This window comes from Bos javanicus, chromosome 5, assembly GCF_032452875.1.
Source record: "Bos javanicus breed banteng chromosome 5, ARS-OSU_banteng_1.0, whole genome shotgun sequence".
NCBI classification, from domain to species: Eukaryota; Metazoa; Chordata; class Mammalia; order Artiodactyla; family Bovidae; genus Bos; species Bos javanicus.
Genome location: NC_083872.1, coordinates 102,721,942 through 102,746,404, shown reverse-complemented (window position 1 = coordinate 102,746,404; position 24,463 = coordinate 102,721,942). Strand labels below are relative to the sequence as shown.

Genomic DNA, 24,463 nt, shown 5'->3' with positions numbered 1-24,463 from the left:
TCCTCTGTCCATGGGATTTTCCAGGCAATAGTCCTGGAGTGGATTGCCATTTCCTTCTCCAGGGGATCTTCCCAACCCAGGAATCGAACCCCGGTCTCCCGCATTGTAGACACTTTACCATCTGAGCCAACATTACAGCAATCCTTAAATCTTTAGCTTCTAACTCTTTTAATTATTCCTAAGCCCTAAATTCAGCAAATTCCTTTGCCATAAACACTTTTCTCACAAATGGGCTTCAGATAGAAATCCCTCCCATGGTCTCAAACTGCAGCCTGTGTGCTCACCCTGGAACACTTTTTTGTAAAAGTCCTTGAACAAACGTCAGTGATTAACTTTATGAATTATTCTTTGAGCACAGCTGCAGAAGGCTTTATGCCTTCTCATGCTCCTCTCAAAAACAATAAGCACCTTAATATTCTCTTCAGTCAACTCAGCCAAGGAAAGGAAAAAAAACAAGTGAGAATCACAAAGCCTAACTCCTTCATTCCAGGTCCGTGCCTATGGAACAAAGGGAGTGGGTTTAGGGCCATGCCTCCATTTTGTCAGTAATGCCTAACACGGCTCCCAACAATTCTCCATTTCTTCCTCCTTATCCTATATATATATATATATATATATATATATATATATATATATATGGGCAGCATGTCAGCTTCTTTTACAATAAAACATTTATGAATGAAATTAATAAAGATAAAAATAAATGGAAAGTCATCCAGTATCTAACACTAAAATATGTATTCCTTGTATTCAGCCATTCCAATCATCTGTCTTAAGCCCTGTAGTTTCCAGGCTCCTAGACCAAGGATAGTCTTTTCTAACCAATCTCAAAGTATACATTCTTGGAATTCAGTCATTCCAAATTGATTCTGCAGGTTTTTCTGAATTTCTCTTCAGAAACTTGTTCATGAAAATGTAATTGTGACAGTAACTGTCAAGTTCTCTCTCCATGCTCCACTCCTGGAAAAGAAAAGCTTTCACATCACTGCCTGTGATGTGTTGTTTCCATTTGTCAAGCCAAGATCATGAAGACTCACTGGTTTGTTGTTGTTTTCCCTTAGGATTTGTTCATCTGGTTGAAGGGGATGGACCCTGCTTAGGGTGAGTAGAAGTACATTCTGGAGAAGAGTGGACCCCAGTGTCTGATGGGAACTTTGCACTCTCCACTGCCCATGTCATCTGTGCAGAACTGGGATGTGGCACAGCTGGGTCTGTCCTGGGACACGTGCCCTTCAGAGAGTCAGATGGCCGGGTCTGGGCTGAAGAATTCAGATGTAAAGGGGAGGAGCCTAAGCTCCAGTTCTGTCCCAGAGTGCCCTGTCCAGGGGCCACTTGTCACCACAGTGGAGCTGTTCAAGTTGTCTGTTCAGGTGAGATGCAGGTCAGGAATAACCTCCCTGCACACTCTGCTCAGGTGAGAAATCATGAGATGTTTCTGAAATCCTGTCATCTTGTATCCAGCATACTCAGAAGTCCAGCTCATGACAAATGGCACCTCTCAATGTGAGGGGAAAGTGAAGATGAACACTTCTGGAAGATGGAGAGCTCTGTGTGCCTCCCACTGGAGTCTGGCCAATGCCAATGTTGTCTGCCATCAACTTGGCTGTGGAGTTGCCATCTCCATCCCCAGAGGACCACACTTTGTGGAAGGAAGTGATCAGATCTCAACAGTCCGATTTCACTGCTTGGGGGCGGAGTCCTTCCTGTGGAGTTGTCCTGTGACTGTCCTGGGTGGTCCTGACTGTTCCCATGACAACACGGCCTCTGTAATCTGCTCAGGTAAGAGAGAGGGAAGGGCTACTGGTGGATGCTCCTGGAGTGAAATATCCCCAAGAGTAGAGAGTGAGGGAAAACTGGCTTCAAAATGTAGATATTTCATGAAATGTTTTTATTTTTTATGAAATGATTCTTCTAACTGTTCATCCATTTTCAAGTCAGGGCAGAAATGTTAAGAAGAATAATACATTTAAAAATAAACATTATTATTTACCTACATATAACCTTTGAGAACAATGTGTAAATAATAAGCATGTACTTCAGTCAGGGTTTTTTTTCCCCTCTGAACCATTTAAAAATTACTTATACATATCAGGTTCCTTTACTCAGCATGCATTTCTTAAGTACAAAGACATCCACTGAAATTCAGAAAATGTTAATTTCACACAATATTATTATTTTTGTTAAAGATTTATTTATTTATTTTTGGCTGGGCTGGGGCTTCATTGCTGCTTGTGGGCTTTCTCTTCAGTCATGTCCAAATATTTGCAACCTTATGGATAGTCCATGGAATTCTCCAGGCCAGAATATTGGAGTGGGTAGCTGTTCCCTTCTCCAGGGGAATCTTCCCAACCCAGGGATCAAACCCAGGTCTCCTGCATTTGCAGCCATGAACATCATGGACATCCATGATCTCAACTGCCTCTGTGAATGTTGAAGGCACCAGTATCTAGTGCCAGGGGGCCAGGAGAATACTTACTCACCTGTGCTCCCAGTAAGGATCAAAGTCCTTTGTTATGTCACAGGAGTTAGCAGAAGCCAGTAAACCTGCTCCATGCCCTCTAGGCTATGGGGAAAACCTGGAGAAACCTGGAGAATTCTGACTTGGTCAGACACCTATGCATGAAGGAAAGTTGGTAGAGTCCAGGATTCCTGAAAGCAGATTTCAGCATTCCATTGGAGAAAAAAAGAAAGATTGCAGATGGTAAGAGTCATTTTCCAGTGCTGCCCTCATCCTGAGGTGAAACACTATGGAGCTAAACTAGCCAGTGGGGCCTTTCCCTTTGGGAGAAAGAGAAGAAATCTGTCAGTGCCCAGCCCCCCAGTTCTGTGGGAGGCACGAATAAACCCTTTTCTCTCTGATAGCACCCAGAGTTCTGGGGCCAGACCTCATGACTGGGGGCAGAGAAACGATGTGAAAGGTCATTAAGAATGTCAAAGGGTAGAAGATGGATTCAGTTCTTGCTGACTGTGCTCGAGACTTCAACAGAAAACTTCTACACAAGCCTCTGGGGAAACCCCAAAGGAGGATCCTTCTCCCTGGGCCTATTGGTGCCCCCAGTGCCCTGAGTAATCAACCCACGCCTACCTCTACTCTGTTGACAGCTCCCTGTGTGTATTCCCAAGTGTGGAGTTGAGAGTAAACTTCAGTAAATGGAATGTTTTCAGGAAACAGGACAGTCCTGGGGGCAAGGGGGTAACCACACACTTGAGCTGAAGTAGAACCTTGTGCAAAACAAAAAGGAGGTTTTCAGCAGCCAGCCTGGTGAGTGGTAAGAACCAGAGAAGACAAAAAAGTTTAAAATTTTGCTATGGAAGGAGCAAGGAATGTGAAATGGGTGTATCCTTACAAGGTCAGAGAAGAGTATGTATCATCTGAAAGTAATTACTAAAGACTTGGGGGGTGAGAGTTGTCTACCACTTCAAATACAAAAGCACCAGTGCAAAACTCCAAGGCCCATCAAAGTGGAAAGATATCATTGTCACAAAGGGTGACAAATATCTTTCAAACTGACAGAGGGACATGTCGATAACATAGAATTTTGTGATCTAACTTAGAAAGAATCCAACATTGTTGTTTTGAGGAATCTCAATGAGCTATAAGAAAACACAAAATGGCAATTCAATGAAATCAGAAGAATATTATACTAACACAGTAAGAGATTTAATAAACAGATAGAAATTATAACAAAGAACCAACAGAAATTCTGGTCCTGAAGAATTTAATAAATGAAAAAAAATGTAACAGAGAACATCTAAAATAGAGTAGACCAAATTCAAGATAGAATCTGTGACTACAAGATAGGAATTTTTAAACAGCTCTTATCAGTGGAAAATAAAGAAAATTGAATAAAAAAGAACAAAATATCCTATGTGATCTATTAATCTCCATTCAACGTACAAATATTAGAATAATTAAGGTTCAGGAAGGAGAAGAAAGGAGAAACTGTGAGAAAGTTTATTTAAATAAATAATAGCCAAAAACTTTCCAAACATAAGGAAGAGACTTGGACACTCAAGTTCATAAAGATAATAACCCTATTATCTGAGTGCAGAAATACCTTCTCCTGGATACTGTATAATGATACTGTCAAAAATTTTAAGAGACAATCATATCAGTAGATTTCTAAGCAAAAAAATCTATAGGCCTGGAGAAAGTGGAATGGCATATTCAATGTGTTGAAAGAAAAAAATTGCCAGCCATGAATACTCTATCCAGCAGTGTTATCCTTCACATAGGAAAGAGAAGGAGAGATTTTCACAAAAAATAAAAGCTGAGGGAGTTAATCACTGCTAGACCTGACTCAAAAGAAATGCTGAAAGGGGTTTTTCAAGCCTAAACAAAATGTTGTTAATTTGTGACATGAAAAAAAAAAAAATGAATGTATATACAACAGTCTGTGTTAACCACCTCACTTTAGAATAAAGATTAAAGGAAAAGAGTAGTAAAAACAAATGTAGATGTTATAATTTGTTAACAAACACACAACATAAAAAGAGATAAAATGTGACATTGGAATGTACAAGGGAACGTTAAAAAGTAGAGTGTTTGTAGGCATCTTCGGAGAAGGCAATGGCAACCCACTCCAGTACTCTTGCCTGGAAAATCCCATGGATGGAGGAGCCTGGTAGGCAGCAGTCCATGGGGTCGCTAAGAGTCAGGCACGACTGAGCAAATTTACTTTCACTTTTCACTTTCATGCATTGGAGAAGGAAATGGCAACCCACTCCAGTACTCTTGCCTGGAGAATCCCAGGGACAGAGAAGCCTAGTGGGCTGCCGTCTATGGGGTCGCACAGAGTTGGACACGACTGAAGCAACTTAGTAGCAGGCATCTTAAGTTGCTATCAGTATAAAATGAACTGTTTTATATATAATATGCTCATGTAAAACTCATGGTAACTGCAAGGCAAAAATCTGGAGTGTACTTACAAAAGGTAAAGGGGAATCATAGCACACCATCATGAAAAATTACCAATGTAAAAAAGTAGGCTAAGACAGAAACAAAACAAGGCAATGGGACTATAGTCAGAAAGCAATAAGAAGGCATTAGGAATTTTTACATATCCATAATCAGTAAAAATGCAAGTGGATTAAATTCATTACTCAAAAAGAGTGCCTAGTTGCATGGAAATCAAGACCAAACTATTTGCTGCCTAAAGGAGAGTCACTCCTGATTTAAGAACACACAAAGGCTCAAAGTAAAGGGACTGAAAAAGATGCTCCATGGCAAGTGCAAACCTAAGGAGAGCAGAGGTAACTACATTATGTCAGACAAAATAGTATTTAGGCCAAAAATAGTAATAAGAAAACAAGAAGGCAATTATATCATGATAAAGGGGTCAATTCATCAAGAAGATTTAATAATCATAAATATATACTCCCCATTGAAGCCCCTAAATATATTAAGCAAATACTAACAGATATAACCAACCTAGAAAGCATATTAAAAAGCAGAGACATTACTTTGCCAACAAAGGTCCGTCTAGTCAAGGCTTTGGTTTTTCCAGTGGTCATGTATGGATATGAGAGTTGGACTGTGAAGAAAGCTGAGTGCTGAAGAATTGATGCTTTTGAACTGTGGTGTTGGAGAAGACTCTTGAGAGTCCCTTGGACTGCAAGGAGATCCAACCAGTCCATCCTAAAGGAGGTCAGTCCTGGGTGTTCATTGGAAGGACTGATGCTAAAGCTGAAACTCCAGTACTTTGTCCACCTCATGTGAAGAGTTGACTGATTGGAAAAGACCCTGAGCAGGAGGAGAATGGGACGACAGAGGATGATATGGCTGGATGGCATCATCAACTCGATGGACATTAGTTTGAGCAAACTCCAGGAGTTGGTGATGGACAGGGAGGCGTGGCGTGCTGCAATTCATGGGGTCGCAAAGAGTCGGACACAACTGATCAACTGAACTGAACTGAACTGAACAGATCTAAAGAGAGAAAGAGACTGATATATGGTAATTGTAGGGAATACTCATACTGCACTTTCAGCAAATCATCCAGAGAGAAAATCCACACAAAATCATGAGGCTTGCACCATACTTCAGAATGAAGGATCTAACAGATATTTGTGTGGGTGCAAGCTCAGTTGCTCAGTCATGTCTGACTCTTTGTGACCCCATGAACTTTAGACCACCAGGCTCCTCTGTCCATGGGGTTTTCCAGGCAAGAATACTGGAGTGGATTGCCATTTCCTACTCCAGGGGTTCTTCCTGACCCAGGGATCAAACCCACGTTTCTGTCATCTCCTGCATTGACAGGTAGATACTTTACCTCTAGCACCACCTGGGAAGCCCTAAATACTGTATACTGCCATCTAACTTTCATTTTTGTATTACAATACATTGAGAACCAGTGTCTATCAACCCCACGAAAGTTTCTTTACCACCTTCAGGCTGCTGCCTGCTGGGCATTGTGCCAAAACATATTGGCCCACCTGTCACTCAGAGTCATAATCTTCTCCTTTACTTTGCATTAATTTATTCCATATTGACTCTAAAGGGCCTGTAGATTCATCTCTTACATAATATTTTAATGATTCATAAAGGTTTTGATGAATTAAGTTATCATGTTTGTTTACAGTTTAAGGAGATATTCCAGGCAATCTGATGATATAATCTCTTATAAAGAATCATTAAAATTTTTAGCAGTTATTCCACCTGTCTCCTCCTCTTTCATGTTATTTTCCAGTCAACCATCTGTATACGTTCAGTAATTTTAGATGCCCTCCATTTTTTTGCCATTTTATATTTGATTCTCATCCTTCTGAAAAACTCCAGTCATTTCCCCATCACTCAGATACATTTACAGTAGCCTTGGAAAGCTATCTATGACATCTTCCTTGACATCATCTTATGTTTCCAATAATAAAGTCACGTAAGGAGCCCAACCAGCAGGAATCTCTTTTGTCTCAGCTTCAACCATCATTTTCATCAAAGTTATAGCTTCAGAGAATTTTAGTATCATCATTAAACATACCAAAGTTGCTTGTATATTCATTTCAGCAGGCTCCAAGAGAATATTTCGTTTAAGGGTAGACTTCGATAATTCTCTTAATCAGGATATGTGCTAAGTACTCATGCCTTTATCCAGCCCACCAAGAGTCTGTTTGTTCCTTTGTCCATATTTATGTAAAAGCTGCAGCAAACTAAGAGTTCTGAGTAAGACTGGACGTGCCTTTCCATTCAGTAGAATTTGAAGTAGTTCTTGGCACTTCTGCACAAATCTACTTCACTAGAGAATTTAAAAGAAAATTGTTTATACTGACCCACAAAGTGGCTTAATTCTTTTAGTTAGTATTCCTGTGTTTTGTTTTTCTTGAACCTCTCCCCTGCAGCCTGTGTAGTTTTCTTAATGATCGATCACCAGTTGGACAAAGATATCCTTCCAACTGCATACAGTCCTCCCCTTTACAAAATAAATCACCAAATCTGAGGCTCTGACATCCTCAGGTCTGCTGAGTCTGCTCTATGCTTATCTTTGCAGATGCTAAATTGTTTGAATCTGATTCATGGACAGACTAAGAATGAGGTGGAATAACTAAATGATTATAATGTGCTGTTTATGTTTAAATTAAAAAATATATATTTTTTTGTGGCCTTACCTCACTGCACACAGAATTTTAGTTCCCCTGCCAGGGATCAAACCCATGCCCTCTTCAATGGAAGCATGGAGTCTTAACCACTGGACTTCCAGGGAAGTTCCTATAATGTGTTGTTTAAAAATTTCTCCCTTGGTAGCACCCAGGAACAGCTTGTTCACATCCTTTAGGACTGTAGATTGATGGCTTATACATGATTTATCCATGCACACCGACTGTTTTGACTAAAGAGCAGGGAGGTGAATTTATACACCTATTCTAAATATTTGTGTACATATTAAAATGGAAAGGAGATAAAGTGGATAAAACAAATTTGAAAGATAATAACAAAAATAGAAGCAAACTAACTTGAAGATTCCTACAATGTGTCCATGGCAACATTGTCTTTGAGTAAGCATTGATAAATAGATCAACAGGACATAATCAAGTTCACTATTAGACCTAAACCTATGTATAATAAGTTGATTTTCTCCAAAGGCATCAAGATATTTCAAAGGGGAAAGTATAATTTAAAAAAAAAAAAAGATGTACTGGCTGAATATATTCATGGGGAAAAAAAAAATGAACCACAACTCTTACTTCATACCCTCTTCACCTTTCACCTTCAATCTTTCCCAGCATCATGGTCTTTTCCAATGAGTCAACTCTTCCCATCAGGTGGCCAAAGTATTGGAGCTTCAGCTTTAGCATCAGTCCTTCCAATGAATATTCAGGGTTGATTTCCTTCAGAAATTACTGATTTTATCTCTTTGCAGTCCAACAGACTCTCAAGAGTCTTCTCCAGCAGCACAATTTGAAAGTATCAATTCTTTGGTGCTCAGCCTTCTGTATGGTCCAACTCTCACATACATACATGACTACTGGAAAAACCATAACTTTGCCTAGATGGACCTTTGTCGGCAAAGTGATGTCTCTGCTTTTTAATATGCTATCTAGGTTGGTCATAGCTTTTCTTCCAAGGAGCAAGCATCTTTTAATTTCATCTGTGCAGTCACTGTCCACAGTGATTTTGGAGCCCAAGAAAATGAAATCTGTCAGTGTTTCCATTTCTTCCCCATCTGTTTGCCATGAAGTGATGGGACTAGACCCCATGATTTCAGTTTTTTGAATGTTGAGTTTTAAGTCAGCTTTTTCACTCTCCTCTTTCACCTTCATCAAGAGGTTCTTTAGTTCCTCTTCGCTTTCTGCCATAAGGGTGGTGTCATCTGCATATCTGAGGTTATTCATATTTCTCTCAGCAATCTTGATTCCAGCTTGAGCTTCACCCAGCCCAGCATTTTACAAGATGTACTCTGCATAGAAGTTAATTAAGCAGGATAATGATATACAACTTGATGTATTCCTTTCCCAGTTTGGAAACAGTCTATTGTTCATGTCCAATTCTAACTGTTGCTTCCTGACCTGAAAACAGGCTTTTCAGAAGGCAGGAAAGGTGGTCTGATATTCCCATCTCTTTAAGAATTCTCCACAGTTTGTTGTGATTCACACAGTCAAAGATGTGTGACTTTGCACAAAGATGTGCAAAGATTTCTTTGCACACAAAGATGCAGACGCTCTAAAAAGTCAACAAAAACAAGATTGGGAGCTGACTGTGGCTCAGATCATGAACTCCTTATTGCAAAGCTCAGACTTAAATTGAAGAAAGTAGGGAAAACCACTAGACTATTCAGATATGACCTAACTCAAATTCCTTACAATTATACAGTGGAAGTGACAAATAGATTCAAGGGATTAGTTCTTATCGACAGAGTACCTGAAGAAATATGGATGGAGGTTTGTGACACTGTACAGGAGACAGAGATCAAGACCATCCCCAAGAAAAAGAAATGCAAAAAGACAAAATGGTTGTCAGAGGAGGGAGGCCTTACAAACAGCTGAGAAAAGAAGAGAAGCGAAAGTCAAAGGAGAAAAGGAAAGACATACCCATTTGAATGCAGACTTCCAAATAATAGCAAGGAGAGATAAGAAAGCCTTCCTCTTTGATCAGTGCAAAGAAATTGAGGAAAACAGCAGAATGGGAAAGATTAGAGATCTCTTCAAGAAAATTAGAGATACTAAGGGAACATTTCATGCAAAGATGGGCACAATCAAGGACAGAAATGGTATGGACCTAACAAAAGCAGAAGATATTACAAAGAGGTGGCAAGAATACATAGAAGAACTATACAAAAAAGATCTTCATGGCCCCGGTAACCATAATGGTGTGATCACTCACCTAGAGCCAGACATCCTGGAATGTGAAATCAAGTGGGCCTTAGGAGGCATCACTATGAACAAAGACAGTGAAGGTGATCAAATTCCAGTTGATCTATATCAAAATCTAAAAGATGATGCAGTGAAAGTGCTGCACTCAATATACCAGCAAATTTAGAAAACTCAGCAGTGGCCACAGGACTGGAGAAGGTCAGTTTTCATTCTAATCCCTAAGAAAGGCAAAGCCACAGAATCCTCAAACTATCACACAATTGTATGCATCTCATATGCTAGTAAAGTAATGCTCAAAATTCTCCAAGCAAGTCTTCAGTAGTACATGGACCGAGAACCTCCAGATATTCAAGCTGGATTTAGAAAAGCCAGAGGAACCAGAGATCAAATTGCCAACATCTGTTGGACCACAGAAAAAGCAAGAGCGTTCCAGAAAAACATCGACTTCTGCTTCATTGACTATGGCAAAGTTTTGACTGTGTGGATCACAAAAAAGTGTGGAAAATTCTTAAAGAGATGGGAATACCAGACCACCTAACCTGCCTCCTGAGAAATCTTCATGCAGGTCAAGAAGCAACAGTTAGAATTGGACATAGAACAATAGACTGGTTCCAGATAGGGAAAGGAGTAGGTCAAGGCTGTATGTTGTTACCCTGCTTATTTAACTTATATGCAGAGTACATCATGAAAAACACTGGGCTGGATGAAGCATGAGCTGGAATCAAGATTGCCAGGAAAAATATCAATAACCTCAGATATGCAGATGAAACCACCCTTTTGGCAGAAAGTGAAGAAGAACTAAACAGCCTCTTGATGAAAGAGTGAAAAAGTTGACTTAAACTCAACATTCAGAAAACTAAGATCATGGCATCTGGTCCCATCACTTTATGGCAAATAGATGGGGAAACAATGGAAACAGTGAGATACTTTTTTATTTTGGGGGGCTCCAAAATCACTGCAGATGGTGACTGCAGCCATGAAATTAAAAGACGCTTACTCCTTGGAAGGAAAGTTATGGCCAGCCTAGACAGCATATTAAAAAATAGAGACATTATTTTGCCAACAAAGGTTTGTATAGTCAAAGCTATGGTTTTTCCAGTAGTCATTTATGGGTGTGAGAGTTGAACCATAAAGAAAGCTGAGCACTAAAAAATTGATTCTTTTGAACTGTGGTGTTGTAGAAAACTCTTGATAGTCCCTTGGACTACAAGGAGATCAAACCAATCCATCCTAAAGGAAATCAGTCCTGAATATTCATTGGAAGGACTGACGTTGAAGCTGAAGGTGAAGCTCCAATACTTTGGCCACTTGAATCAAAGAACTGACTCACTGAAAAAGACCCTGATGCTGGGAAAGATAGAAGACAGGAGAAGGGTCGACAAAGGATGAGATGGTTGGATGGCATCACTGACTCGATGGACATGAGTTTGAGCAAGTTCTGGGAGTTAGTGATTGACAGGGAAGCCTGATGTGTTGCAGTCCATGGGGTCTCAAAGAGTCAGACACGACTGAAGTGACTTAGCACGCACTTCTGTGTCTTCTTGTCATCTCTTCTTAGTATCTTCTGCTTCTGTTAGGTTCTTGCCATTTCCTAAATGTCCTTGCCAGGTCCTTTATTTTGCCCATCTTTGCATGAAATGTTCCTTTGGTATCTCATTTTCTTGAAGAGATCTCTAGTCTTTCCCCTTCTAATGTTTTCCTCTATTTCTTTACATTGTTCACTTAAGAAGGCTTTCTTGTCTCTCCTTGCTCTAAAGCAAAAGTCCTCAGTGATTTCAGAGGAGGCTGAATGGTCCTCAGACCTAGTACGAAGTTTGAGCAGTGATACATACACTCCCTTCCATTGTTTACTGGGAATTCATGAAGGTCAGCAGAGCTTCAAGGGAGGGAGGCATAGACTTCACTTCTCAGTGGATGTTAAGATTTTGTGGATGCTTAAAACCCACCACGGTATATAAAATGGGAAATTGTTGATTCTAAGTTTCTGCCTTTAGTTCTGTCAATTTTGGCTTTGTGTATCTAAGACTTAGTATATATGAATTCCAGACCTGTTTAGCATCTTTCTGTACATTTTTACATTTTCCATTTTTTTTTTTCTTTCTGTGCTTCATTCTGTCTCCTTTTAGTATTGCTATCTTGTGCTGGTCTGATGGAGTATTACACATATCCTCTGAGTTATTTCAAAAACTGACATTTTCAATTCTAGAATTTTTGTTAAATTCTTTGTGATCATTTCTCTGCCAAAATTCTATCTTGTCATTTCATTCTTTGAACATTTCATCCATGGTGATTTAAACTTTTGTCGGGTTAAGTCCAGTAGCCGGGTATCCTATACATTTCTTTCTAATGCATTTTTTCTTCATACATTTTTGTCAAATTGTTTATCTTTTGTGACTGAGTATTTTTGATTGACAGACATTATAGGTGAAAAATTGTAGAACTCCTTCAGAAAGGATCTTATTTTATAGCTTCCTCCAGACACCCAATTTAGGGTCGATCACCTTACTTGAAAGAGGGTGAAGAAAATAGAAACTGGGCGTCCATTCCTTGGGAAAGGATCAGCTTTTAGTTCCCTTTCCTTTTACCATGCCCAGATCCTGGCTAATCTTCTCCCAGGCGGACCCTGAATAGTGCTTCATGTTCCCTGAGCTAGTGTGTCTGGTGAATCTCTGCTGAGCTTTTCAGAGTCTCAGCTCTTACCTCTGAATTGACAAAAGCCTCAGAGAAGTGGCTCACCTCTGCCCTTTATTCTCTCTGAGAGCTTGGCTCCAAAAACTCTCACTGCTTGGGTAGCTCAACAACAATATCAAAAGTATTGATAATTTCTCGCTTTTGTAAATTTATTCTTAGTGCAGCACTTGGCTTAAAACAGAACGTTTGGCATTGTCAGACACAGAACTCTTCATAGAGAAGGTGAACTCTAAAATTACCATAAGGTTACTGCTATGTTACAGCGTTTATCTCAGGCTCCACCGCATAGGTCATTATTTACCTTAATTCAATTTTCTGTTCTTTAACCCTCCCAATCCCCTGTTTCTGCAGGAAACCAGACCCAGGTGCTGCCCCAGTGCGATGACTCCGTGTCTGAACCAGCAGGCTCTGCAGCCTCAGAGGAGAGCACCCCCTACTGCTCAGGTGAGGGTCCCACAGGACAGAAGACCCTTCTCACTCCCCTGCCCCCTCGCCCCCCTCACCACCCGTCACCACCCCATTGTTCCATTTTTCTCTCCTCAGACAGCAGACAGCTCCGCCTGGTGGACGGGGGCGGTCCCTGCGCCGGGAGAGTGGAGATCCTTGACCAGTGCTCCTGGGGCATCATCTGTGATGACGGCTAGGACCTGGACGATGCCCACGTGGTGTGCAGGCAGCTGGGCTGTGGAGAAGCCCTCAGTGCCACGGGGTCTGCTCACTTCGGGGCAGGATCAGGGCCCATCTGGCTGGACGACCTGAACTGCACAGGAAATGAGTCCCACGTGTGGAGGTGCCCTTCCCGAGGCTGGGGGCGGCAGGACTGCAGACACAAGGAGGACGTGGGGGTCATCTGCTCAGGTGCGTGCTGCACACTGTCCACAGGCTGGGGGAGGGTTGGGGCCCTGGAGGACGGGGTTCTGAGTCCTAATGGAGAGATGCTGAAAGGACCAGAGTAGGAGGCTTCCTCCCATGGAGCCTGTCTTTCCAGCAGACGAGAAGACGAGGTGCTTTCACTTCCTCCTGCAGTGGCTGAGATTCTGGTCCTTTCTTCTCAGCAGTGTTTCCTGCCAGAGCTTTTTCTCACAGTTTCCACGTGAAAGCAGGACTCACTCTGCAGTTCCCTGTCATAATACAGTCTAGAGATTCTGGTGACGTTGTAATGAAAGCATAGATTTATTCTGTTCAGTTCTGTTTGCTAGGAGTCTGACAATGGTCTCTGTGAGCCAACATCCCAGTGTCCACATTGCTGCTTTCTTCCTGGATGCTCTGCGGCTTACTCTTTTCCCAGCCGTTCCTGGTTTATATGTGGCCTCATTCCTTGGCTCAGGGCCCTCTTTCTTCTTCTCCTTCTCCTCCTTTTCCTTCTCCTTCTTCTCCTCCTTCTCCTCCTCCTCCTCCTCCTTCTTCTCCTCCTCCTCCTCCTCCTCCTCCTCCTCTTCTTCTTCTTCTTCTTCAGATAACAGTGCCTATTCCAACTGTTCTTCCTCACTTACATTTCCCTCTAACTGGAGCTTTGCAAGGTGATCCATCTAAGGGTATTAGGGCTAAGGAGGTGATTAGGCTGGGCTCAGGTGATTAACACACATTGTTCCAGCTTAATCTCACCATCCCAAGGTCCTTATTAATCACATCTGTGAAGCCCCTTTCTAAATGTAAGGTAACATATCACAGGCTCCAGGATTGGGATGTGGACATTTCTGGGGGTTCATTATACTGTTGACCACCTCACTGGGCACATCACATCCTTTCACACAGTCTTTAGAAGTTTTCTCAGGAAGCAGGATTCAGCTCCCCTGCCCTGTAAGTGCTGGTTGGTCTTCCTCTGTTCATAATCACTACATCCTTGTGGTTGAAATAGAAAGATGGTTCAGATCAGATCAATCTCTCAGTCGTGTCCGACTCTTTGCGACCCCATGAATCGCAGCACGCCAGGCCTCCCTGTTCATCACCAACTCCCGGAGTTCACTCAGACTCACGTCCATTGAGTCAGTGATGCCATCCAGACATCTCATCCTCTGTCGTCCCCTTATCCTCTTGCCCCCAATCCCTCCCAGCATCAGAGTCTTTCCCAATGAGTCAATTTTTCGCGTGAGGTGGCCAAAGTACTGGAGTTTCAGCTTTAGCATCATTCCTTGCAAAGAAATCCCAGGGCTGATCTCCTTCCGAATGGACTGGTTGGATCTCCTTGCAGTCCAAGAGTCCTCTCCAACACCACAATTCAAAAGCATCAATTCTTTGGCGCACAGCCTTCTTCACAGTCCAACTCTCACATCCATACATGACCACAGGAAAACCATAGCCTTGACTAGACGAACCTTTGTTGGCAAAGTAATGTCTCTGCTTTTGAATATGCTATCTAGGTTGGTCATAACTTTCCTTCCAAGGAGTAAGCGTCTTTTAATTTCATGGCTGCAGTCACCATCTGCAGTGATTTTGGAGCCCCAAAACATAAAGTCTGACACCATTTCCACTTTTTCCCCATCTATTTCCCATGAAGTGATGGGACCAGATGCCATGATCTTCGTTTTCTGAATGTACAGCTTGAAGCCAACTTTTTCACTTCCTCTTTCACTTTAATCAAGAGGCTTTTTAGTTCCTCTTCACTTTCTGCCATAAGGGTGGTGTCATCTGCATATCTGAGGTGATTGATATTTCTCCTGGCAATCTTGATTCCAGCTTGTGTTTCTTCCAGTCCAGCGTTTCTCATGATGTACACTATATATAAGTTAAATAAACAGGGTGACAATATACAGCCTTGACGAACTCCTTTTCCTATTTGGAACCAGTCTGTTGTTCCATGTCTAGTTCTAACTGTTGCTTCCTGACCTGCATACAAATTTCTCAAGAGGCAGATCAGGTGGTCTGGTATTCCCATCTCTTGAAGAATTTTCCACAGTTTATTGTGATCCACACAGTCAAAGGCTTTGGCATAGTCAATAAAGCAGAAATAGATGCTTTTCTGGAACTCTTTTGCTTTTTCCATGATCCAGTGGATGTTGGCAATTTGATCTCTGGTTCCTCTGCCTTTTCTAAAACCAGCTTGAACATCAGGAAGTTCACGGTTCACATATTGCTGAAGCCTGGCTTGGAGAATTTTGAGCATTACTTTGCTAGCATGTGAGATGAGTGCAATTGTGCGGTAGTTTGAGCATTCATTGGCATTGCCTTTCTTAGGGATTGGAATGAAAACTGACCTTTTCCAGTCCTATGGCCACTGATGAGTTTTCCAAATTTGCTGGCATATTGAGTGCAGTATTTTCACAGCATCATCTTTCAGGATTTGAAATAGCTCAACTGGAATTCTGTCACCTCCACTAGCTTTGTTCGTAGTGATGCTTTCTAAGGCCCACTTGACTTCACATTCCAGGATGTCTGGCTCTAGGTCAGTGATCACACCTTCGTGATTATCTGGGTCGTGGAGATCTTTTTTGTACAGTTCTTCTGTGTATTTTTGCCATCTCTTCTTAGTATCTTCTGCTTCTGTTAGGTCCATACCATTTCTGTCCTTTATCAAGCCCATCTTTGCATGAAATGTTCCTTTGGTATCTCTGATTTTCTTGAAGAGATCCCTAGTCTTTCCCATTCTGTTGTCTCCCTCTATTTCTTTGCATTGATCGCTGAAGAAGGCTTTCTAATCTCTTCTTGCTATTCTTTGTAACTCTGCATTCAAATGTTTATATCTTTCCTTTTCTCCTTTGCATTTTGCTTCTCTTCTTTTCACAGCTATTTGTAAGGCCTCCCCAGACAGCCATTTTGCTTTTTTGCATTTCTTTTCCATGGGGATGGTCTTGATCCCTGTCTCCTGTACAATGTCACGAACCTCATTCCATAGTTCATCAGGCACTCTATCTATCAGATCTAGGCCCTTAAATCTATTTCTCACTTCCACTATATAATCATAAGGGATTTGATTTAGGTCATACCTGAATGGTCTAGTGGTTTTCCCTACTTTTTCAATTTAAGTCTGAATTTGGCAATAAGGAGTTCATGGTCTGAGCCACAGTCAGCTCCTGTTCTTGTTTTTGCTGACTGTATAAAGCTTCTCCATCTTTGGCTGCAAAGAATATAATCAATCTGATTTCGGTGTTGACCATCTGGTGATGTCCATGTATAGAGTCTTCTCTTGTGTTATTGGAAGCAGGTGTTTGTTATGACCAGTGCATTTTCTTTGCAAAACTCTATTCGTCTTTGCCCTGCTTCATTCCATTTTCCAAGGCCAAATTTGCCTGTTACTCCAGGTGTTTCTTGACTTCCTACTTTTGCATTCCAGTCCCCTATAATGAAAAGGACATCTTTTTTGGGTGTTAGTCCTAAAAGGTCTTGTAGGTCTTCATAGAACCATTCAACTTCAGCTTCTTCAGCATTACTGGTTGGGGTATAGACTTATATTAATGGACAAAGTCAGGTGAAAGTGAGGCAAAAGTCAGTCTTCTCATCCAGTGGACATCTCCTCTGCTGGGTTGGGGATGTATGGTCACAGTTTCTGGGGGAGAGGAAAACCCAGAGCACTGAGTGGAATGTTCACTGTGTCCCATCTCCTCCCTTTCAATCTTAAGAGTTCCTGGCCCTCAGGATGGTGAGCAAGGACCAGCAGTGTGCTGGGTGGCTGGAAGTTTTCTACAATGGGACTTGGGGCAGTGTCTGCCACAGCCCCATGGAAGATATCACTGTGTCCATGATCTGCAGACAGCTTGGCTGTGGGGAGAGTGGAATCCTCAACTCTTCTGTTGCTCTTAGGGAAGGTTCTAGACCCCAGTGTGTAGATGGAATCCAGTGTCAGAAAACTGACACCTCTCTCTGGCTGTGTCCTTCTGACCCTTGGAATTACACTTCATGTTCTCCAAAGGAGGTAGTGTCCAGGTGACTTACTGTTTCTGTGTCTATCCCAGCCCTGTAGGATGTCGTTAGTGCGGTTTTATATTTTGCAATCTAAGTGATGAATTTAGGTCGAATCTACAAAATGTGTGTGCTTGTATTTGTAGTGGAATGTGGAGACAAATATATAAACAGTTACAGTTGTTTCAGCTAGTGGTCACGTGCAGTGAATGCTTCAGTCCAATAGATAATGAGCCTGTATTTACCCTTGTCGTTTGGACTGAACCAAGGATGATAGATATTCATGTTTGGGGACAAGCCTACCCCCAGCTGTCCCTGATCCAGTATTTCTCATCATTGCTTCTACAGGAGGGAGACACCAGAGCTGTCCAACTGCTGCCCCCTGCACAGGTACGTCAGCCCCGCCCCCTCCCCTGTGGCTCCCAGGGACTCCTTCTTCCCACAAGGGGCAGTCACAGGAGGGGCTGCTGCCTTTTCAGACAGAGAGACGCTCCGGCTCAGGGGAGGAGACAGCAAGTGCTCAGGGCGGGTGGAGGTCTGGCACAGCGGCTCCTGGGGCACCGTGTGTGATGACTCCTGGAGCCTGGCAGAGGCTGAGGTGGTGTGTCAGCAGCTGGGCTGTGGCCAGGCCCTGGAAGCCATGTGGGCCACAGGGTTTGGCCCTGGAAATGGGAACATCTGGCTGGACGAGGTGCAGGGGCCAGGAGTCCTCCCTGTGGGATTGTGCTGCGGAGCCCTGGGGGCAGAGTGACTGCAAGCACGAGGAGGATGCTGGTGTGAGGTGTTCTGGTGAGTGAGAGGCTCGGGGTCTGCCCTGGGTGAGCTGGGGCAGCACAAGGACAGTGGGCTGGGCTGGGGGGTGGTGGGGAGTTTGTATTCAGACAGTGTCCCGGTCCTGGGGCCTTGATCTATGATGTAGAAGCTGGGAGGACTGGACACTGATTTTGTGGAGACTGAAGGGTGATTTCAGGGCTCAGGAGAGAAAAATGGGCTGCCCTGCATCTGGTCAATCACCCTGCTCCCAACTCCTGTTTTTTCTCTGGGTGAAAAAATTGCATTGCCCTCCCCAACCACACCCTAGTAAGTGGCTCAGACAGTCAAGAATCTGCCTGCAATGCAAGAGACTGGGCTTTGATCCCTCAGTCAGGAAGATCCCCTGGAGGAGGAAATGGCAACCCACTCCATTATTCTTGCCTGGAGAATTCCATGGACAGGGGAACCTGGTGGGCTATAGTCCAGGGGGTCACAAAGAGTTGAACACGACACAGTGACTAACACTTTCACTTTCACCTATTTCTGGCCAATTTCCTTTCTCCAAACTCCTACTTTTTTTGGCTGTAAGAATTACATTGCCAGCCCCACAACTGCCCCCCAGTAAGTATAGTGCCAGGATTCCTGGGCAGGGTAGATATTCAGAGTCTTGGGACCTGTTCTGTGGATTCTCTGACAATGAAAGAGAGCAAAGAGCTTGAGGAGCCCCTGACTAGTGAACCAGAGCAGTATGTTGGGGAACTCCTCTGCCTTGGTCCCCTGGGTCAGAGGGTTCTCATGCCCAGGGGTCCAAGAGAGGCTGATTCCCATTTTGAAGAGTCTAAAGTTCTCCCACCTGCCCTTAAGTGTTGCTCCTCATCAGTGAGATGCAAATTCCAGGCCTGTTTGATCCCCAAGGAGAAGGGATGAACTGGGTCCTCAGAGGCTGTCTTGGCATGGCAGCTCCCTGATAACCCCTGGCTCTGCCTTGGGGTCACACTGGCCAGAGTGGAGTTGACCCATCTCAGGATGAGACCCAAGGGAGCCCAGTCACTGTCTAATGCTGGAACACCATCGTCTGGAGCTCCCGGAAATGCTGGCTCAGGGATTTCTCTATGCCCAGGACCTTCTCCACACCCTCTTGCCTTGTTCTCCTTAGGGACCAGAACAACCTCAAATCCTCTCCCTGGTGCCTTCTCCCTGCCTGAGGTCCTCTGCTTCATATTGGGAGCCCTTCTCTTCCTGGTCCTCATCATCCTGGTGACTCAGCTGCTCAGATGGAGAGCAGAGCGCAGAGGTGGGCTGCAGGGGGAACTGGGGACCAGGGAGAGTGTGTGGAGGCAGGAGATGGAGCAGATGTGAGGAGAGAAACCTGGGCCAGGTCTCTGTTCTGAGTCTGCAGACTCCATGTGCTCTGTGCTGATCTCTAAAGGCTGAGTGTACACAGGTTCTTAGGACTGGGATGTGAATTCTCATATGACATGGCCTCTTCTGTGAGAGAAGAAAGAGTTGAGGCTGAGCTGTGGATTCAGGTCAGATGAGGAGAGAAGGTACCCACACGATGCATGGGGTGGGAGACAATGCTGAGGTCCCAGCAGCCCATGTGAGCACTGGGGAGATGAAGGGTGGGCTGGCTGGATCGGGGTATCTGGAGCAGCATCTCTGACCTGCTGGGGGATCTCTCAGCCTTATCCAGTTATGAAGATGCTCTTGCTGAAGCTGTGTACAAGGACCTAGATCACCTTGTGACACAGAAAGGGGATCTTCTGGGCAGCCCAGGTGGGTGTCTCTGCCTGCCCTCCTGGGACTTCTGGTTGTCATCACCCACTGGCTGTGCACATCTTCTCAGTGTCTGCAGACCTCATGTATACCCCAAGCTCACAGAGGCGGCTCTCCAAAGAGAGATGAGCCCCGAGCCTCCATCTGTGCTGCAGTAGCCAGGCCTGTCTCCGCGTTTCTTCTCAGTCTTAACACATGTTCCGTGGGTGTCCGGAGGGTCATTTCTGTGTATTCTGTGACATTTTTCTACACTTTACGATTCCTATCAGATGACTCAGTGAATAAAATGCCATGTTACATGAGGGACAATGAAGACAACAATGACCACAGATCTGATCCAGGTAATAGAGGTGGACCCGCTGAAACTGGATGTTGGGGAGGAGAGTTTCCCTCATAGAGATGAGATGCAAGGGAAACAGTATTCCTTTAATGGACCAGAGGGATCCCTTGTGTCCAGATGGGGTCTGTTCTCCCCCTTCGCTAGCTGTTCTGCAATGTCTCATGCTGGGGCTGGGCTCTCTGTGTCCTTAGTCACTCTCATTCGGTCACAACAGGCACATATTTAAAAGAAAACATTATCTGGAAACATCTCTAAAATCATTGTGGATGGTGACTGCAGCCATGAAATTAAGACACTCGCTTCTTGGAAGAAAAGCTCTGACAAACCTAGACAGTGTATTAAAAAGCAAAGACATCACTTTGCTGACAAAGGTCCGTATAGTCAAGGCTATGGTTTTTCCAGTAATCATGTACAGTTGTGAGAGCTGGACCATAAAGAAGGTAGAGCACTGAAGAATTGATGCTTTTGAACTGAGGTGCTGGAGAAGACTCTTGAGAGTCCCTTGGACAGTAAGAAGATCAAATCAGTCAATATTAAAGGGAATCAACACTGAATACACATTGGAAGAACTGATGCTGAAGCTGAAGCTCCAATACTTTGTCCACCTGATGGGAACAGCTGACTCATTGGAAAAGACCCTGATGCTGGGAAAGATTGAGGGCAGAAGGCGAAGAGGGTGACAGAGGATGAGATGGTTGGATGGTGTCACCGATTCAATGGACATGAACTTGGAAAAACTCCGGCAGATGGTGAGGGACAGGGAAGCCTTTCATTCTGCAGTCCTTGGAGTTGCAAAGAGTCAGACATGACTTGGCGACTGAACAACAACAACAACATATGGAAAACATAATTTGTCAAAATTTTATAGTAATGCTCATTGGTATAAGAGTTGCTTTGAGATATGTAATTTTAATCGGGAAATGTTGTTGTTGTTGTTGTTGAGTTGCTCAGTCATGTCTGACTCTTTGTGACCCCATGGACTTCAGCACGCCAGGTTTCCCTGTCCATCATCAGCTCCTGGAGCTTGCTTGAACTCATGTCCATTGAGTCAGTGATCCTATCTATCTCATCCTCTGTCATCCTCTTGTTCTCCTGCTGTCAATCTTTCCCAGCATTAGGGTTTTTTCTAATGAGACAGTTCTTCACATCAGGTGGCCAAAGTATTGGAGCTTCAGCTTCATCATCAGTCCTTCCAGTGACTATTCAGGGTTGATTTCCTTTAGGATTGACAGTTTTGATCTCCCTGCAGTCCAAGGGACTCTGAAGAGTCTTCTTCAACACCACAGTTCAAAAGCATCAATTCTTTGATGTTCAGCCTTCTTTATGGTCCAACTCTCACATCCATACATGACTACTGGAAAAACCATAGCTTTGATTATATAGACATTTGTTGGCAAAGGAAGTATTGATATGTATAAAATCATTTGTTTGGTTTATGGGCACACCAGCATGAAATACAACCTTAGAAAAAATTCTGTTGCAACAAAGAGTGACTGGTACTTTTGTTTAGTGGCTCAGAAACTCTGGGTCAGAAGGGATCTTAGGTATTTCCCAGACCAACCCACTTCCTGTGGTTTCATCTGACCCTTGCTCTGCCTTTGGAAGCCCCAGATCAGAGGACTGATGCCCTTGGTGAGGATTACGATGATGCTGAAGAGGTACCATTGCCTGGGGCTCCTTCTGCCTCTCAGGGGAGTGAGGAGGAAGCGCCCCCAGAGAAGGTGGATGTGACGAGGTCCTCTCAGACAGGTGAGTGGAGTTAGCTGATCTCCTGCAATCTTTGGTCTCTATCCTGGAAATGGTGAATTTGAGCTGCTCAGTGTCCATCCCTCATAGATATTCCAATTTTGGATGACCTCAAATAGTTGATAGCATCATTTTGATCTTATTCCTTTTTTTAATGCTTTCAGACTCCTGGGGAGAAGAGGAAGCACTCTAGTATTAGTAACTGTGTCTGCATGGCTTTATCCTTCATGTGCCTGCATTAACACTTGCAGATTACTTGAGCATATTTACCTAATACAAAAATAGAATAACTGAATAACCTTTTGTGCTGTCTCATATGTGAAATGCAGTTAGAGATTTTAAAGACTATGTTAGTATTGGAATTTGTAAAGCATTTTTATACTTTAAAATGCACTCTGACCATAGGTCAACCCAAATATGTGTAAAGTGGATGGTATATATGGCCCTAAAAAACAAAAGCATGATGGTGGATTATGGACTCAGAATTTGTGGGCGGGTTCATGTTAATCTGCTCCACACATTTCAGTGGCCAAGGAAATACACTCATTCTCCATCAAGGGTATTTCTCCATCTGAGGTTCATGTGTTTCCTGGGGAAGGGGCAACTGCAGAAGGATCCTGTGGTTGCTTTTTGTGGGCTTTGGGGAACACAAGTCAAGACCACCAAGAGCAGAGTTGGATGGTCAGTGAGGAGCTGAGATTTCTCCAGATGTGATCTTCTACCTCCCTCTCCTTGTTGATTCAGACCTGTTGATTATGAAAAAAGAAAATTTTATACCCCTTCTAGAGTTTCTTCCCTTCTTGGGCATCTCCTGGCTGATTGTGTAGCCTGGGAACAGATCTTTAATCCAGGATTTCCCATTTGAGTTGAGACCTCAGATGGGCTGAATCCTTTTTTGGGGGGTTGGGGGTGGGGAGGGGCAGTGCTGCAAGACTTGCAGGTCTTAGTGCCTGAAACAGAAATTGTACCTGGGCCACAGAAGTGAAAGCACCAAGTCCTGACCACTGGACCACTAACTAGCCAATTCCTGGGCTGGATCTTGAGAAGACAGCCCTGATCCACCCTCACTGAAATAAACATGAAATAGCCTGAGCCTCCCTGAGTGCACCTGGATCCCAGGGATGCTTTGTCATCACCACTTATTTGACTCACTTCCACCACAGGGCTCTGTCAGGTCCCTTTGCTTCAGTTCTAATCAAATGTTTCATTCCTACTTCAGGTTCTTCTCTGAATATCTCTAGAGAGGTGGCTGATCCTAGGGAAGAAGAAGAGAGCCCCTGGTTGCTCCAGGGGGAGGAAGCAGACACTGGGTACGATGATGTTGAACTAAGTGCTCTGGAAACATCCATAGTTACTTCCCCATGATGTATTAAATATGAGATGTTGTCTCAGATATTCTAATTGCCCATATTTTAGTAGAGTAGTGCTGACCTATAATTGTATTATATGGAAATTGCTCATAATGAAATATTCTCAATAAAATAACTTTTTGCTTTGTTGACAATGGCAAGATTCATTCCAAATGCTCTTAGAGGATTGGTACTCAATCACAATTTCCTTATAAGGAAATACCAGATGAGTGAACTGACTTGTCTCACCTCCCCCAAATGCTAATTAAGGCATGACTTCACTCAGGCTCAGAAATGCTCCAGGTCACTCTTCTTAGACAGCAGATTCTAAACTTTGTCCACACTCACACCTTCATTCTTAGCAAGGTGAACTTGTGTGGGGGGTGGAAATCCTAAACCTTCCTATATGCTCTTCCCCTTTCCCGAGATGTCACACCATCTGTTTTTATTCAGTTATTGGGCACCAGATTGGGTGTGAGTTTCAAAGTTGAGGGTAAGAAATTGGCTGGTGGAAGAGAATGCATACAGCTTTCCTTACCCTGCCTAAATTCTCAAGGCCAATTAAAAATCTCACTCTACATAACTACCTCTTCCTTTTTATCTCCCATTCCCTAGGTTACTTTTTTCAGTTTTTTCCTCAAGTGCATATAGACTCTTTATCTCTCTTCTCCCATGTCTAGTTGGTTATCAAATCCTTTTAAATCCAGTCTTGCCTCTCCATCACTTTCTACTACTTCTTCAGGATGTTGTCATTTCTTGTCTGTCCAATTATCTAGCATTTAAAGTGAATTACATCAACTCGTATCTCTCTCCAAGTTGGTGAAGGGCAAATCGGTGCTACCTCACACCCTGTATCCAGGTGGGACAAAGTGAAAATGTTAGTCACTCAGTGGTGTCCGAATCTTTGCCACCCTGTGGACTGTAGCATGCCAGGCTCCTCTGTCCATGAGATTCTCCAGGCAAGAATACTGGAGTGGAGTGGGTTACCATTCCCTTTTTCAGGGGGTCTTCCCCACCCAGAGATCGACCCCAGGTCTCCTGCCCAGCAGGCAGATTCTTTTACCATCCGACCCACCACTGAGGGGCATCAGGTGGGATAAAGGGGCAAGAAATTGGAGAATAAGACAGAGGGGATCTAGAAGAAGGGATATAGACAGAAAGATGAGGA

At 43.4% G+C, this 24,463-nt stretch overlaps 1 pseudogene; it reads left to right on the top strand.

Annotated features, from left to right (window-relative positions):
• Positions 1 to 20,388, top strand: part of LOC133248196 (antigen WC1.1-like) — a 39,608-nt pseudogene extending 19,220 nt beyond the window's left edge.
• Positions 20,389 to 24,463: the final 4,075 nt, after the last annotated feature.